Genomic DNA, 13,440 nt, shown 5'->3' on the forward strand with positions numbered 1-13,440 from the left:
ATCTTGCTCTGTCTTTAAATAATTCATCAATATATTTATTTTAGTTGGCATCTTATGAATGTCCCTGATAACCCTTAGAACCGCAGTACTTTCTGTGGAAGTCCTTACATCTCTGACCGTTGCTTTAATAATTCAAGCCACTCTTTACCATCTAGATTATTCACCATTATGTAAGATCCACCCTACCAGCTAACCCAGTCATTTTTAACTTTCTCCTCAAGATTCAATTAGACCATATATACCTTAGGAACAAAGTTCATGCTTCACTTGACTTCATCCTCCGTTGCACCAGATACGGCACCCTGAAAATAATAGGCTTTTTTTATTTAATAAACTTAACTTGGTTGAAAAGCATTGACACTTTTGCTTCAGACTGTGATCACAGGCTCATACTTTAAAATTGGTGTGTTTATGTCAAAATAAAATGCTTTGTCGGAGACAAGTAATAAAATGATATTGAGAAAGAAATGAAAATAGCATTTAGTGTTTAGTGTCCCAAGCACTGTAACAGATCCATGCACATGCTGTATCATACCGTCTTTATAAGAAATTTGAGAGTGGATAATATTATCTCCCTTCCACGTATGGGAGACTGAGGTTCAAAATGCTAAGTGCTTTGCCGAAGGCTGCATGCTGTAGGCAACTCCTGCATAGTCTCACTTCAAAGTGGATATTTCTTTTCATGGCAAAAACTTGTATTGTTTTGCAATGCAAGGCAGATTTAGGAAGGAAGGAAGGAAGAAAGGAAGGAAGGAGGGAGAGAGGGGAAGGGAGGAAGGAAGGAAGGGAGGGAGGGAGGGAGGGAGGGAGGGAGGAAGGAGGGAGGGAAGGCAGGAAGGTGAGAAGGAAGGAGGGAGGGAGGAAGGAAGGAAGGGAGGGAGGAAGGTCTGTTTAGAAAGCACAATGAAAATGTGGCTCCTGGTGCCCCATGAGAAAATAATGAAATATTTGCAAGGCTCCCATCAGTATCTTTCTGTGGCTTTTCAACCCTACCTGGTCTTCAAGAAGACAGGCTGCCGCTGATGAGTCAGGACGAAGCACTCGCCTCCCTAGACCGCACACCTGGGTATTCTGTACTGCCTCTAGTGCTCTAAGGTGATCATCACAGACTATTAGGAAAATTCAAGTATTTCAGTGAAATTTTCCTTGTGACAAGTGAACAAACCAAAAGGGAAAAGAAGGAAAATAAAATGAGAATGTTCCGATTTGAGAAAAACAGTGCGGTAAGTATTGCACCTGTTATGTCTTTTAGGAAGGAAAGAAAATGAAAATGGTGTCTCTTTCAAACTGCTTTCTCATTTCAGAATTCGTAATCAGGCAACAATTTTGTAACAAAATAGGAAACTCAAGCCTGACAGGATTTAATCTATGTAGTGCTATCCCTACCTATCAACAGCTTCTCAAATATTTTTTTCCTTTTTCTTCTCTTCTCTTCTTTTTCCCTTTCCTTTCCTTTCTTTTCTTTCCTCCTTTCTCCTTCTCTCCTCCTTTTCTTTCACTGTTTTAGTAATCACCAGAGCATCACATTCTCTGAATCATGAAGAACCCCCCACAAATTTTTTCTGAGAGTTTTTTGTTTGTTTTTCTTACACTCTATTCACTCAACACTTACTCTTTTGGGAATCGTGAGCCGAATACTTCGTTCAATCTTTGGTTTCTCATTTGCAAAACACAAGGTACCAACAACAATGGCCAGTGACACCCTCTATTTCACAGAGCTGGGATGAAAATGAAATAGGGGGTATAAATCCCCCCCCCATATGGGATGGACACTAATAACTCTTCTATAAATACATGAGAACAGGCAAAAAAAGGAGAAATACCCTTAAAATAATTTTTAGATGGATAATTTCAAAAATCATCGTATAAGTCGATACACGTGTTAAATGTTGCTTAATGCTTCACATGGCACCTTCTTAAGACCAAAGTTAGTAACTAGCAAGGTCTGCACAGAAGCTTCAAAATTGTATTTCCCCAAAAGTTTTGACTACGAGCTCAGCATTCCAGTCGAGCTAGACATGGTTAGCATTGATAGCTGCTTAGAGCTACATATTTGGACCTCGGTTTATAAAGGGAAAGCCTAATAAAGCCTGAAGAGTGGTCAGTTACCATGATGGTGGGGGGAACTTATTTCCTTGGTGAAAATAAACTCATGCAAAGACCAGGCTGATGAAAACCACAGTCCCAGGTAGCATCGATGGTCATTCTGTGCGGGTCCCTATCAGAGTCAGAAATTACCTCCACACACATCACACATCGGCAGAGAGCAAATGATTTCCTACAGCCTCATGGCTTTACAGGCTTTTTAAAATATCGAATTTCAACAAAGTATGCAATAAAGATCCCTTTTTTTTAAAGCCATTATACTCTTTTATTATTATCTTATGTAGCAACAGAGACTGAACACAGTCCTACGGTAACTAAACCAGAATCCCGGAATGGTAATAACCAACTCTATTGATAAATTTCCAATTAAAGGATAAACTGTGTGTTATTTATCTCTAAATAAAAGCAGTTCATTCGGAGGTATCAGTTCATTTTTCTACTTTAAGAGAGGAAGAAAAATCCAGAACTGTGGTACAGAAATTTTATAAACCGATACATAAAAAGATTTGCATACTAACACAACCCAACCATATTCATCAATACACATTCATCTGAAGCTTTTACAAGAGGCCACTGGTAGTGGAGAGTTATCCAGCTAGGTCTGGAAAGTCAAAATTGACCCAAATTTATCATCTGGAACCACAAATCCAGCTCCACAATTTCTCACTGCAATATTATTCTCTGCTATATTAAGAATACTCTTTTTTTGTTTCTTTGGTTGGTTGGTTTCTGGCGTGTGGGGTTTAACGTATTGGGTGGTCAATCCCCACTTGGAGGCAAAAAGGAATCCTGCAGGCAAATTATCCCACACTAAAATCCAAATACAGGAAAAGATCAAAGCATGTGAGAACTATCCCTTGGGATGTTCCAGGTGTAAGTTCAATGATAACTAAGTACTATTTCAGAAAGCTATGCTTCTGTACATTTGAGATTTGCCCAACTGACATCCAGATGGGAAGGAAACTCGTTTTTTAGTAGAGTTGGCACACAACGTTATATTCATTTCTGGTGTACAACATAGTGATGTAATTGGTCTATACTGTATGCTGTACTCACCCCAAGCATACCTGCCATCTGTCCCCACACTAGAACAGTAGCAAAAGATGATTAGTTAGAAGCCACCATGAGGTGGCAGTGCCTTGATCATATGCATGCAGTCAGGTGGGGGCAAGGGGTGGGGGATGAAGGGGGGGGGATTTGTGGGGGGGGCTGGGGGAGGGATCTCTCCCATCCTTGGCAAGGGGAGTGCTAACCCACTCTCCTTTCATACAACAAAAGAGACTTTATTTTTTTAATAAGAAAAGTTCTTAGAAATCTACCTGTGTAAACCAAAAGTACCCTCTAACTGATGGCCTCTGCCCAGTTTCACATTTGGAGATGGAAATAGGAATTTGAAAGAGAAGGATGGAAAACTGATACGGGCTGCGGGCTTTTGCTGTCGCAGGCACTGAACACGTAGATTCTCTTGTATCTAACATAATCCTCCCAATAAAACAGGGGTGCTGGTCCGATTAGCCTCACCTGAGAGGAAGAAGCCCGAGTTCTAGAGAGTGTGGATAATTTCCTCAGAACAAACTCCTAAGAAATAACTGCAAATGCACAACTCATTCTGCTTGATATTTACACGGACTTTCTTTTCTTTCTCTTTCAGGTCATGAATCCTCACTTTGTTGGCACATGTAAATGACGAACTTTTTTAAGTTTATTTGTTTTGAGAGAGACAGAGATAACACCAGCAGGGGAGGGGCAGAGAGAGAGAGAGAGAGAGAGAGAGAATCTCAAGGAGGCTCCGCACTTGAGCCCAATGTGGGGCTGGAACTTACGAACTGTGAGATTACAACCCGAGTGGAAATCAAAAGTCGGATGCTTAACCGACTGAGCCACCCAGGTGCCCCCAAACAACCAAGTTTTCTAGCAGCATTTATTCTATTGAAATGGTGGCCTTTGTGGTGTCACAATTCCATGTATGCGTTGGTCTGTGGTGTAGGCTGAGTTGTGTGTCCCTAAACTATGTTCAAAGCCTAATCCCCAGAGGTTGTGTGTGTGACTTGTTTGGAAATAGGGTCTTTGCAGGTATAATCATGTTAAGATGAAATCGTGGAACCCAATCCAACATAAGAAGAGGGAAACGTGGACATGGGGACACAGGGTAGAGGTCCACACAACAGTAAAGGCAGAGGTTACCAGGATGCACCTGCCAGCCTAGGGCCCACGGATCACAGGCAATGCCAGAAGCCAGGTGAGACAAGAAATATTCTTCCCCAGAGCCTCAAGAGAAAGCATGGTCCTGTGGATGCCTTGACTGTGGACTTCTAGATCCCAGAACTGAGAGAACACACTTCTGTTGTTCAAGCCCCACAGCATGTGGTGTTTTGTAATAACAGTCCTAGGACACCAATACCGTCTGCGGGCTCTCCGTGATGCACACATTGCTTTCTGCATCTATTTCCCTAATAATATAACACCGCCTTAATCGCCATGGATTTATATTGAATCACGGTATTTGGGAGGACAAATTCCTCAACCTTGTAATTCGTCAGGCTTTTCTAACTACCCCTGACCACCTGTTCTCCCCTCACAATTTTATGATAAGTCAGTGCAGGTCTGTGAAAAACCTGCGTTAGATATTGGTCGGAAGTTAGCGAAACTGGAAGACTAATTTGGGAAGTATTCACATGTTTAAGATAAAGTATTTTCTAGCTATGCAAGGGAAGTGTATCTCCATTTATTCAAATATTCAGTGATGCTTCATAATTTTCCCTATAAAGATTTTACACATATTCAGTTTATTCCCAGAGCCCTAGAAACACTGTAGAAATCGTGAATGCTATCTTTGTTACAACGGTTATGACTAGCGTATAAAAGTGCTGTTGGTTTTTGTACGTTGACCTCATTCTCAGCAAACGTGCTTAATTCCCATATTATTTCAGGACAACGGATTATTTTGGATTTGTCCATAGCAACCTTATCGCCTGCAAATAAAGACATGTTAATCTCTCCCTATCCAATGTTTAAAATTCCTTTTTGTCTTTTCTTTAGACTTCAGTAGACACAGTGATAGGAGTCATCTTTATATTATTTCTGACTTTGGATAAATCTAAATCACCATCATTAATTATGAAGTTTTGTACAGGCTTTAAAAAAGATGAATATCTACTCATAGATAATAGAGTATTATCTGTTAGAAAAGTCTCTTCCTATTAAGAGCTTGTTAAGAGCATTTTTTTCAACATTTATTTTATTTTTGGGACAGAGAGAGACAGAGCATGAACGGGGGAGGGGCAGAGAGAGAGGGAGACACAGAATCGGAAACAGGCTCCAGGCTCTGAGCCATCAGCCCAGAGCCTGACGCCGGGCTCGAACCCACGGACCGTGAGATCGTGACCTGGCTGAAGTCGGACGCTTAACCGACTGCGCCACCCAGGCGCCCCAAGAGCATTTTTTAAACATTATGAACATATAAACAAACAGGTAATGTCCAATCATTCTGAAATTCCTAGAAAAATATAAAATTCTATACGTTTTCTTTATAGATACAATTTTTCAGTCTTTCAGTAAAACTTAAGACCTCTGGGGCACACTGAAGTCCTGCCTGCCCTTTTCTAATTTCTAATTCTTTCAATGAGAGGTTCTATTTTAAAAAAAATAATAAGCAGGGGCGCCTGGGTGGCTCAGCTCAGGTCATGATCTCGTGGTTCACAGGTTCGAGCCCAGCGTCGGGCTCTGCTGTCCGTGCGGAGCCACTTGGGATCCTCTGTCCCTCCCACCATCCCTCACCCACTTGCACTCTTTCTCTCTTCTCCCAAAAATAAATATTTAATAAAAAAACAAGCAAACAAATATCTAAAGCAATATTTGGCTATGCGAAACCAGGAATGTATGTCTCAGGAAACGCATGCACATCTCGGATATTCCCAGTGGAATAAAAATACACTTCACGTCGCATTGTCGGTCTGTGTGAAGTTGAAGGGGAACAACACACAGGCATTTCCCTGAGAAATCCACGAAGCGGTGTGCAGCCCGCGTGGGCACCTTCCTTTCAAAGGACTCAGAAGGGCTGCTCGGATTGAAATGGCCACAAGAACTGTAAAAGGTGTTTTCACTTCATTTGAAACAATGAGTCCATGCGATTAAAATTTCTTTTGCGTTCCACAGCTTCGTAAAATACCATATGTTTCACTTCGGTAAAGAGCATCAGAGCAGGGCCACCGGCCTTTCCTGGCACCTGCCCCACGGGAGCCACATGGACAACGGGCAGACACAGGAAGCTTCCTCCGTGTGCTCAGAACACTAGGAACAGAACGGGCTTTTTTAGTGATAAAAAAGTGCTGAGTACCCAGAACTGTAGGAACTCGGTTAAAAAAACTACGTAGTTGTGTCCAAGGAAAGGTGGGGAAGGGCGTTGCTCCCGACAAGCGGAAGCCTGAGGGAGGAGAGGGGTCTGGACGGGAGGGAACACGCCTGGGAGGAAGCAACCCAAGCACTGGCCAGACGGACGGGCACATCGGGAAATGCCACCAACAGTGACAGTGACGCCCCCAACACTCAGAAACACCACCTGCATCCTGCACTCGTGATACTGTACTTCTTCCTTTCTTTCTTTTATTTAATTTTTTTAAGTTCATTTATTTTGAGAGAAAGAGAGTGAGGAGGGGAGGGGCAGAGAGAGAGGGAGCGAGAGATCCCAAGCAGGCTCTGAGCTGTCAGTGTGGAACCTGAGGCCGGGCTCGAACGCACAAATAGTGAGATCGTGACCTGAGCCAAAACCAAGAGTCCGAGCCTTAACCAACTGAGCCACCCCGGCGCTCCGCATTTATTTCTAATAAGTAAATGTGTCGTGTGGTCATTTACTTCCAGATGGTTTGTACCCTCTTGGCTGATGCCATCCAAGGCCCAACCACAACATACAAATGTCAGCCCAATAATTGGCACTTGGTGGGCTCTCAAAAACCTATTTACCTACTAGAATGATGAAAGAATAAAGAAGCTTGCATTTTGGAAAAGAATTTCCCTAATTCCGTCAGCTCTGGAAAGACTTGCCTGGGGGCGTCTGAGTGGCTCAGTCGGTGAAGCGTCAGACTCTTGATGTAGGCTCAGATCATGATCTCACTGTTGGTGAGTTGGATCCCCACCTCTGACTCCACACGGACAACATGGAGCCTGCTTGGGATCCCCTCTCTCCCCCTCTCTGCCCCTCTTCCACTTTCTCTGAAAATAAATAAACATGAAAGAAAGAAGGAAAGAAAGAAAGAAAGAAAGAGAAAAAGAAAGAAAGAAAGAAAGAAAGAAAGAAAGAAAGAAAGAAAGAAAGAAAGAAAAAAAGAAAGAGAAAGAAAGAAAGAAGGAAAGAGAAAGAAGGAAATAAAGAAAAGAAAGAAAGAAGAAAAGAAAGAAGGAAAGAAAGAAGGAAAGAAATAAAGAAGGAAAGAAATAAAGAAGGAAAGAAAGAAAGAAAGAAGGAAAGAAATAAAGAAAGAAGGAAAGAAAGAAAGAGGGAAAGAAAGAAAGAAAGAAAGAAAGAAAGAAAGAAAGAAAGAAAAAGAAAGAAAGAAAGAGAAAAAGAAAGAAAAAGAAAGGAAGAAAGAAAGAAGGAAAGAAAGAAAGAAAGAAAGAAAGAAAGAAAGAAAGAAAGAAAGAAAGAAAGAAAAAGAAAGACAGACAGACTTGCCTAGTGGTATGCAAACCCGGGATAAAAGGAAAACCCAGAACCGGACAAGTAGCGGGAAGGCCGCAAGTAACATCAACGTGGTTGAGAAGAGGAGGGGTGGGGCGCCTGGGTGGCGCAGTCGGTTAAGCGTCCGACTTCAGCCAGGTCACGATCTCGCGGTCCGTGAGTTCGAGCCCCGCGTCAGGCTCAGGGCTGATGGCTCGGAGCCTGGAGCCTGTTTCCGATTCTGTGTCTCCCTCTCTCTCTGCCCCTCGCCCGTTCATGCTCTGTCTCTCTCTGTCCCAAAAATAAAAATAAACGTTGAAAAAAAAAATTTTTTTTAAAAAATAAAAAAGAAGAGGAGGGGCTGGTATAGCAGCTGGAAGGCTGGAGAAGCAGGGATAAAACCAAGCCATACTGCAGAGGCCACACTGTGGCTCACAGGGTAGGGGACACACAGTGGAGGGGGGCTGACCCAGCTCGGCGGCCTCAACAGGAGTGGGGACTCCGAGCAGGACCCGGGAAGGGGGAGAGGCCCGTGGCACCCTGTCGCAGGGTCTCCCGGCGGCACGACCGACCGCCCCAAGCTCCGTGCCTCCAGACACGGGCTGCTCCATCACAGCTTCCGCGGGCCTTGAAGGCCAGGCCACGCGGCACTGACTCAGCCTCTCCTCGGGGCCTCACCCGGCGGCCACCACCTGGCAAGAAGAGAAAGAGAAATCACCGGCTCCTTCTTGTTGGTGGCCCAGCAGTGCCAGCCAAGCCCAGGAGAGCCAGGGAGGCGGACAGGCCCGCCACCACGTGGCTCGGACTGTCGGGGAGCGCGGAAGGTGGGTCGTTTGTTTCCAGAGACGGACACCTGTCCCCTTCGCCACTGGCCCTGAGCCACAAGGCCCGGCACAGCCTGCCTCCACAGCAACCATTAAATATTAGAGACAAACCATGGACTTCCACACTATTTTTTGAATTCTTGTCAAGCGTCGGGCTCTGTGTTCAGTCCGCCGGCACATTCCCAACACTGGGCTCGTTCTCCAGCCCCACGCCTCGCTCCCCACAGCCTCCCCCATCACGCAGGTGCACCGGTGGGCGACGCCTGCCGGGGCCCAGGCCACACCGGCCCGGGTCTTCCTCACTTCCTCGTCCCCAGGACGCTTCTTCCCTCACCTGTCACGAACTGGTGCTGCCTCAGCCCCAAACTCCTTCCAAAAGGCAGCCGCGTCTCTCCAACTTCCTGCTAACACCCACCCCTCTCCCCCGGATTAACGGGGCAGTCCTTGTTTCCGCCCTGATCCTGGAATGTCTGTTCTCGAAACAGCCCCAGAGCCAGCCCCTCAAACAGGACCTAGGTCACATTACCCAGAGCGGCCGCTAAGTGCCGAGATCCTAAGGAAGGCCCCGCCCCCCTTGTTTCTTGGGTCTCCTCGATGACTTCTCTCATCCTTCAGCCACACTGGCCTTTGTGCTGCTCCCACCCTGAGACCCTCATGAGCACTGGTGTTCCTCACCTCTCCATGAGCCCACAGTCTCCCCTCCCTCTGGCCTGTGCTTGGACGCCAGCTTCTTGATGAGGTCTAACCGGCACCCCCATTTAAAACTGCTGTTAGCTTCGCCCCCCAAAACCCCCAATCCATATACTGTGTTCCATTTCCCCGTATTGCCCTACCGCTCTTGACTTTCCAGAAAATCTGCTTCCTCATCATGTTCATCTATATTGTTTATTTTCCTTTCCTTCCCATCCCCAGTCTCCAGGCAGAATACACATTAGGGAAGGGAGCGAGGAATTTGGTTTTGCTCCACTGATGTCTTCCAAGTGCCCAGAACCGCGTCAGCATCGGATAGGTATGCAATAAATATTTGCCGAGTAAATAAATAAAAGTACTTTCCATGAATTAGCCGGTGAATTCTTACGACAACCTAATGAGACGGGCACTGTCAGAGCGCACATTCTGTAGAAGCAAAAGCTGAACCCAGAGAATGAACTGTGTTGCCACCAAAAGTACACGGCTGCCTAGTAACAAAACAGAAGCCCAAACGGGGCCCGTGGGCCTCCAGGGTTCAGCCGGGGCTTCGCACACTGGCAAAGGTCTCTGAGGTGTAGCAACAGAGCAGAAGTGTGCAGGACAGCAGAACACGGGATTCGTCAGACTCTTTTCTTTCTAATTTCGTCAAAAAACATGTAACAAAGCATCAGTCTCTGAGCATCGGTAAACACTCATCGAATCAAGTCAATAAATTGATATATGGGATGGACACAGAGGCCGGACGGGGAACAGCACCGGCAAGTTCCTAACCCCTGCCGTGCAGAGAGACCAGCTCTGTGTTGCCTTCTTGGATTAGCAGCTTTATAGCCAACGAGGCAACTAGCCAGATGGGGAGACCCTGGGATCACAGCACCACGGAAATACCTGTTTGTGGCAAAGAAAAGAAAGAAAAGAAAAGAAAAGAAAAGAAAAGAAAAGAAAAGAAAAGAAAAGAAAAGAAAAGAAAAGAAAGAAGGAAGGGAAGGGAAGAAAGGAAAGGAAAGGAAAGGAAAGGAAAGGAAAGGAAAGGAAAGGAAAGGAAAGGAAAGGAAAGGAAAGGAAAGGAAAGGAAAAGAGACAAAACAAATAGTGCGATGCTGTTTCACGGAACATAAACAAAAATACGTCGTTCTCCTATTTCTAAATTAATATGACTGCTTTCTGTAGACTCTATTGTTTAAAAATAGAAGTGCTCACGGTAATTGAATTGAAAGACGGTGTGGCATCTGGGCCAATATCCTTCCATGGATTCCGTTGCACAGATAGGAAATACGAAACATATTCAAGCCGGAGGCACTTTCCAGAGCTCCCTGAAAACATACATATTTTTTCTATTAAAAACAGAGGAAGTTTTGTTATTATTTGAATAGAGCTAATTTATGAAAACCAGCTGAAATATCCGGTATGGATTTGTAGAGTCCGTATTTAATTAGGGTAAAAGTCCGTATTTAATTAGGCCATTGTAAGTTCAGGTGTGTACAAATCAAGCCGCTGTAAAGCTATCATTCATTTCCACACAGGAAATACCGTTGTCAATGGTTATGTCCAAACATCAAACCATCTTTTAAAAGCGTACCGTGATATATTAATATTCACTAATTTCAGCTCAAGGAAAGAGGACATTTTCATCTCTTTAAAGCGAGGAAAAGGGATTTAGACAAATCTCCGAATGCATCGGATCATTAACTTGCTTCCAGCAACGCAAAATTGCAAGCTCGCCCACAAGAGCACTTGCTTTAGAAATCACTCCCGTCGGCTGTTTCGCTGACCGGGAAAAAGCAAGCCACCCCTGGGCACTAGGCGTGTCGTCCTCAGAGCACCCGGAGGAGTCTTCTGTGCCTCCTCCCTGCCGGTGCTCCAACAAGAGCCAGTCAGAACGGGATGGGGACCCCGGGGCACACCAGGACACTGGGTTCCCAGCAAGTTCTCAGGGCTCCTACCTCGGACCCAACTTTCTAAACTTCCTCAACACGAGGGCACCGTTGAAGCACCAACGACCGTGACGAGTTCTGCGAAACACCTGTGTTACTGGGGCTTCCTGACTGAGAGGACGATAAAGTGTTAGTAAGAGTTAAGTAATAATGCTGCGTGGCTTTATATTTCTTCATTATAACCAGACCCATAGACATTTAAAGAAAGTAGAGACACAGGGACAAGACTCTGTCCTCCTGTAGACAACGTCTACTGCACGCACAGGTCTGTCTGTCAGACTCCCACAGGCCCTCACCACCCACAGCCCCCCCAGAGGGACCCCAAGCGCACGGGGAAGCCACATGGCAGGAAGGAAACCGGGGACCGAGGAACCCAAGTGGAGTTGGGTGGTGTTTCTTTCCTCAAGTCCTGGCACGTTTTGTTAGCAGCACCTGCCCTGTGTGAGCAGGACGAGACCGTCTCCCATGCTGGGGACACACGCTACAGACAAACCTGTGCAAGCAGGATTTCCTTGTCCCCTCTGTGGACTAAGATTATTCCTGAGCCAAAAGGAAGGATTAGTGTTGGGATATCCAGCCACTCTGGGAGACTTGCGGAAGACGTGATCTGACTAGACTCTTCTAGTTACTACAGACGCCGGCTTCTCCCACATGAGGTGACCGTTGTCTTTAATAGGATCCTTTCTCCCTCTTCTGAAGCCCAGTGTGTGGAAGAATGAGTACAAATCTGGATACAGGGACACTGGTGCCCCATTTGCTCATGACTGCATACGAGACCAAGGAAATTGTTGGTGACCGATAGCAGGCATCTTCTAGGTGAAATAAAAACTCTACTCCTAGAAATACACTCTAGAAAAAGAACTTAATGTTTATTTATGTAGGGAAACATGTTGAAAATTAAGCTATTGGGGCGCCTGGGTGGCGCAGTCGGTTAAGCGTCCGACTTCAGCCGGGTCACGATCTCGCGGCCCGTGGGTTCGAGCCCCGCGTCGGGCTCTGGGCTGATGGCTCGGAGCCTGGAGCCTGTTTCCGATTCTGTGTCTCCCTCTCTCTCTGCCCCTCGCCCGTTCATGCTCTGTCTCTCTCTGTCCCAAAAATAAATAAACGTTGAAAAAAAAAAAACTAAAAAAAAAGAAAATTAAGCTATTTTCCACGGATTTCCTGATTGTACAGATGAGAGGGAACTCTAAATAGTCAACATTGTGATATTCATTACAGGTAAAAAAAGAAAAAAAGTTATCAGTATAAACAATGTCTTCATCAATCACGGTCCAGAGCTATTCCTGAATTAATGGTACATATCCTTGTGCCAAAAAAGGAGAAGGTAACAACAAATAAAACATGGCAGGCTTTCTTAGGCAACAGGACCCCAAAGACCATAATCAGGATAGTTCGATGTTGATTTGTTGGCGGAAAAACCATAGACCTGGATTATGTGACTTTTTAACCAGGAAGGTAAAGACAACTTAGATGTGTCAAAACGAAACAGACAATATTTGGTTTCACAAGATCTGTCTGGTAAACTTTCCCACTCACTCGGTAGACCTTCCTTTTTCTTTTCCTCTTCATTATTTTCCTTCAAAAGTCAGCTCTTTAGAACAAAAGACACTCAAACTATCATTTAGAATGTTTTGAAATGCAGTGGGAAGGAGGGGTTTGCATGTGTGTGTGTGTGTGTGTGTGTGTGTGTGTGTGTGTGTGTGTATGGGGGAGAGAGAGAGAGAGAGAGAGAGAGAGAGAGAGAGAGTGTGTGTGTGTGTGTGTGTGTGTGTGTGTGTGTGTGTTTCAGAGTGGAGAAAATCAAAAGCAAGAGAATAGTCTTGAAAAGGTCCTCCTGAATATTCTTGGCTTTATTCACAGCAAGTCTGAGCTGTCTCCAGACCACAGAGCAATTAGGCTAATGCCATCATTCTGTTGTCCCTTTTGTTCCTGAAGCCTATTCTTTAATATGTGTCTAAATAATTTAATTTTCGGATGGGATGTGGACAAGGTTCAGTGAAAGAGGGGCAGAAATCCTATGAATCTTAATGTCTGTCACTTTCCTGCAAGTGCTTCTACATTAATAAGAGAGATTCCTCAGTCCTTTTTTAAAAGACCCACAGAAGTCAGTAGCCTACAGTTCTGATAATAGCTACATTCGTTTGCATTAAATGCTTCCATAAATGATGTGCGAAAGTGCTATTATTTCTGAATATCTGAAGACAATTGTGAATAGCATTAACTCCACTAAAACAAA

The 13,440-nt window shown here is 44.7% G+C and overlaps 1 pseudogene; it reads right to left on the reverse strand.

Annotated features, from left to right (window-relative positions):
* Nucleotides 1–3,205: 3,205 nt before the first annotated feature.
* On the reverse strand, nt 3,206–3,381 carry LOC122467442 (annotated as a pseudogene).
* Between the last annotated feature and the right edge of the window lie 10,059 nt (nt 3,382–13,440).

This window comes from Prionailurus bengalensis, chromosome A3 (assembly GCF_016509475.1).
Source record: "Prionailurus bengalensis isolate Pbe53 chromosome A3, Fcat_Pben_1.1_paternal_pri, whole genome shotgun sequence".
Classification (NCBI taxonomy): Eukaryota; Metazoa; Chordata; class Mammalia; order Carnivora; family Felidae; genus Prionailurus; species Prionailurus bengalensis.